This window comes from Acanthisitta chloris, unplaced genomic scaffold (genome assembly GCF_000695815.1).
Source record: "Acanthisitta chloris isolate BGI_N310 unplaced genomic scaffold, ASM69581v1 scaffold43622, whole genome shotgun sequence".
Lineage (NCBI taxonomy): Eukaryota > Metazoa > Chordata > Aves > Passeriformes > Acanthisittidae > Acanthisitta > Acanthisitta chloris.
The window spans coordinates 20,573-25,713 of record NW_008661840.1 but is presented as its reverse complement, the minus strand read 5'-3'; positions in this window follow the sequence as shown (position 1 = coordinate 25,713).

Genomic DNA, 5,141 nt, shown 5'->3' with positions numbered 1-5,141 from the left:
CTGTGAGGGGAAAAAAGGATAGTGGTACAAGCACTGGTGTGAACTGACACAGATTGGGCAGTATCTGGCACATCACACCCTGAGGGTCTTTTCTCAAGCACCTACACTGGCCCAGACCTTGCCCTAACTTCTGTTGCAATTGCTCTGTCCACAAGGATGTTGGAAGCATCCCTTATTTCTGACGCAGCCACTTGCTTTAGAGGAAGAGCAATGAAAAACTGCAATGAGTTCAGGCAGTGACAGCAATGACATTGGCCAGGTCAACACACTAGGACAAAGAAAGCTGTCCTCCTCCCCAAGTTTAGCATAAGCTTCTAAAAGCAAAAAAAAAAAGCACTGATCATTGATCTGCAATTAAAAGCTCTTCTATGGAAATCAGACTGGTTCCCAGCTTCAGTCTCTTGGAATACCTTCCTGCACGGGCAAACCCTGCACTGATGTCATAGGCATGAGGCTGCTGTTAGGATTAGATGAGAAAATCTGCAGCCTGGTCCTAGCTATGCTGCTGACAGCCTGCTTTTTGATTTGGCATAGTGACTTAGCACCTTATAAGATGGAGATATGTGTGTATTAATTAACAGTGCTGCTCATGCCTTAAAGCTTGTGAAAATATGAGTTTCTCTTGTGGAAAAAAATACATATTTTTTAATGGTTAGGTCTCAGCTATTTGATCATCTATTATTATTCAGCATGATTCATATATTAATACCATACGAAGAATGTCTCCATAAAGCCTTATATTATGCTCCTGGGATTAAGCAATATTTCTTAATGTGTTTCTTATCCCAGTATTTTTGCAGGGAAGCTGGAATGGGCCCAGTTCAAGCAAGGAGCCTACACATTAGTGGTTAGTTCAGGTCAGGAGAGCACTTACAAAGTGAATGCCCCAATCATCTCCACTTACCCTGCTATGGTTTGCATCATGGAGAGGGCACACGAGGTGGATTCCTCTCAGATGAAAGGTGGACAGTGAGCACATTACAATCTCAGCACTCTTCTGCATTATGGATCTTCTCCCAGGGTGTACTACTTGCTAGCATAGACACAGCTGCACGATATTTACTGCACCTTTAAATCTCTTGATGGCATTTGGGAAGCGAGTTCACTGGTTGGATTTACTAGTCACCAAGACTGGTATCTTGACTGGCTAATGTTTAATCGGGAATTTTATTTTCTTGTCTACACCAGCTTGTTTATGCTGTTGACTCCAGCCTCAGTAACACAAAAGAAAAATCTGGTTCTGTTTTTGAGGTAAAATACCTTAGTGTTTTGCATAAGCCAGAAAAATTATTTTGGCGTAGGACAGGGTTACAACAGAGCGTTTTTTCGGAAGTCAGTTCTAGGGCTTGTGTTCAGTGGGTATCTTTGCTCTCAGTGGGAACTGGTGATTTCCCTTCACTTAAGACTAGCTCTTCTTTGAAAAGTGTGGGAAAGAACCAGAGCTTGCTGCTGCTGACTGGTCTCCATCCCTCCTCTTACCTTCTGCCCTCACTCTCCACCATCCAGACCCAAATAACCATGTATCTTCCTTAATTATGCATGCCTACATATAATACTTTTTACATCATGAAGGAGAGGATGACAACCACCAGTATCTCTCAGAGCATGCAAAACTTCCTCACCACACTGGTGACCTCTCATGTTGGTTGTGCTGGGCTGCTACGGGGCTACAGTGTGACCTGGCTGACAGGACCCTGGATGGACACACCTTTGTGTCCCCTCCACCTCAGTCCCATCAATGCCCCTGCTGTCATCTGCTCTGTGCAAACCACTCCTAAACATCTCCTCCCATTCAGCTACCCAATGCATGTGGCACAGCCTGTGGCTCTGATGTAATTGAAAATTTTACTACAGGTCCAATACACTTAAATAGAGAGAGGCCGTCTTTGCTACATGTGATGACCACCAGGGCTCATATTGCAGGCTCTGTGTTCCTAGTAGACTATCACAATCCTGAGACTTACTTGAAACACTGGAGGAAAATCCATGCTACTTGCTGAAGTATTTGATAGCTGTTTTGCTAAGCAGGTGCTTGTTTATTTTTGTTAGTGATTATAATGTCTGGCAGTAGGAAAATATTAAGGAGGTGTCAGAGCTGTGGAGGAAAAAGCCAACTCCCAAGTTACAAATGGATGATGGCAGAATTTATGGGCTGACTGGTGTTGCAAAGAAAAGGACAATTATATCTTACTTGCAACATGGAGGGAATGTTTTCCTTCAGACCCAGCCCTGTACAAATGTGCCTCAAAGGTTTTCACACAAGAGTCTACAATAAAGCAAGCTGGTCTGGAAAGAAACATAGGTCAAAATTTTCATGCAAAGCCTTCAACGTGATATTCAGTGCACTCTTACACTCTGCCCTTCAGAAAGCCCTGTTTTTACAAAGTTCATGAGAATTAAAATTGCTGACAGATGTACCAGAACCTACAGATTCTGTGGGATTTCAAGTCAGATTCATATGATTCCTTCCAAGATATCACATCAATTATCTCATTCAGCTTGTCAGTGCCATTTTAAGAACACACAGTTCAACTCAATCCAGCAGCACACAGAAGAAAACAATGTCAGCCTCACTCCAGCCTCTGCTTCCACCAGCATCTCCCAACAAGTTAGGTAGATGTGGGTACCCCTACTACACAGGGCACACAAAACCTCACTGACAGAGCTAAACAAAACTTAGCAGGGCCAAACATCCCATTGAAACTCTTGCAAAAATCCCTTTAGCAAGGCATTTTCAATCCATTTTTTCCTTCAACCTTCACTCCTCTCCTCCTAGCCATAGGGCAATGGTAGCAATGAATTTTGTGTTAAATCTACAAAGGTGCTGTGAGATCAAGTCAGACTAGGTCAGGCCATGGCTCTGTGAGAGAGCATCTTCAATATTTGCAGCATAAGCTTGAGGTGTTTCACCCTCTCTCATCTTGCCCATTCTTTCTCTTGTCCAAAGGAATACTGTTTAGTCCTAAAAAAGGCAAAGCCAAGGAGGAGGAGGAAGGTGGGTCCATTCCTAAGGTCTTTGTCATTCACAATAAGTTTAGAGCAAGGGTGAATACAGCTAATGCATTTGTAACATTTCAACACCCATCCCCTTTCCTGTAAATTTCTGCAGGACTTTGGCAGCAGAAAGCCTAAGTATGCTAGAAGTAATGGAATTACAAAAGAAAGGGAGTGTAAGCAGCGGGAATAGGAAGGAACAGCTAAACAGATGCTTTTTGATTTATATGCTCATATAAACCAGAAGTAGTTGTCAGCTGACTAACAGTTTGTTAATCAGCTTATCTTCTGAGAGCAGGGTTTGGATGTACAATCAACTACTTTTAGTTCACATGCCTGTCCCAACATCGCAGCTTTTAAGGCAAGCATCAGCCATGCTCTTTTTCCTTTGATAGTACACATCTGTAAGTAACCAGGTAGATTGAAGGTGTTGTCATTCATCATCAGGAGCTGAATCCAGTTGTCAGAATTCTTCATCCCGTCAAGATGCCCATTGCTGGGCAGATGTGCTTTCCCTAGTATGTCTCTGACTCAGCAGCTAGCACACTGAATAATGAAGCATGGGCAGTTACTGAAAATAAGTGTTCTCCATCACATGCATTTCCAGGCTACATTTCTCCTTAGCTTCCAAATTAAAAAACCAAACCAAACCAAAAACAACAACAAAAAATAAGACATGCATGGATTACTGAACTTTTTCTCTTTTTTTTTTGACAACTCAAGTAAATAGACTTTGAAGGAGCAAAAAGACTATAAAGCTTGGCACCACAAACCATTTCTATGCATAGCTATAAACAGGCCTATGGCTAGTCTATAATAAAGGAAACTGTGCAAATCAACTTATGCACAGTATCTTCAAAATAGATGTACTACCCACAGTTAAACACGGAGCTATTCCGAGAAATGCTGAAGAAAACAAACCTTTTCCTTTCAGCCTGCCTTCTCCACAAAATCAGTTCAGCCAAGACTTGTGACAGGAGGGGGATGCTTTGGAGGAACAAGAAAGGGTAGTACTGCATGCTCTTACACATGTGACTCTCATCAGGAGACTCGGATACCTTTTGCCTGGAGGTGACCGTGCCTGTGGTTTAGCTGGAGTGACTCAGGCTGTGCCTGCTGGCCGGGATGGTCAGCCCTTGGGGCTGAAACAAGGGCAGAGGTGGGTGGAAGCTTTTCCACACATGATTAAGATTTGAAACATAAGCTGGGGCATTGCTGTAATCATCTTTTAAGATGTCCCACATGGACAAGCAGATGACTGAATTTGTTCCTTTGGAAACCAAAATAATCGTGACAATATTTGGAATTGCGACAATCTACTTGAATCAAATCATTACTGATTATTGCTGCTAAAGCAATTCTAATTATGGGAAGTTGTAAGCAGGTCATGTTTGCTGGTGAAATATAAGGAAAGCCAAACCACTGAAATGGGTAAAGTCACAGAACAGAAGAAACCACCAGAAACCAAGGCTGCCTCAAACTGCTCACCCTGCCATGGCCAACTGGCAGCTCTCCCTGAATGCAAAGAAATCCTTAGTTTCAGTTCATTTGGATAATTGCATTCCATATGCAGTTAAGTCACATTTAAACTAACTGGCATATAAAAGACATTCCTACTTTATGTGGAAAAATTAGCATAAGGTGGTAAGATGTGCTAACGCTAAAATCCTGCAGAATTAGAACCTACCAGGGATAATCAGGAATACTTTGATTCATTGACAGGTTCAATCCAAACATTTTAGCCAACTTACTTCCCCAGCATGTTAAATGTATTGTCAGCTAATTAAAAGAATTGTAGTAACTGCTTGAATTCCAATCTCCATCTGAATAAAATTTGTCACAAATTATGAACAACCACCTAATGGGAACAGATAGACAATGTTTACTATTTCTTAATACACAAAGCATAAAATTTTAAGGGCCCCAATCAAAATGTCAGATGGCAATGGCTTTAAAACACACGTGTAAAAAGAAAACAAAAAGTGGCAGCCACCCTTTCTGATCTTACATGCTGCCTACTGAAGTCTCCACATGGTTCACCTCCACAAAATACATTCCTCATACCTATGGGAACTGTGGGAAGGGTGGAGATCCCTGAGAGCTCCTCAGGCAGGAGATGCCAGGAGCCATGGAGACAGTGGCAGGGA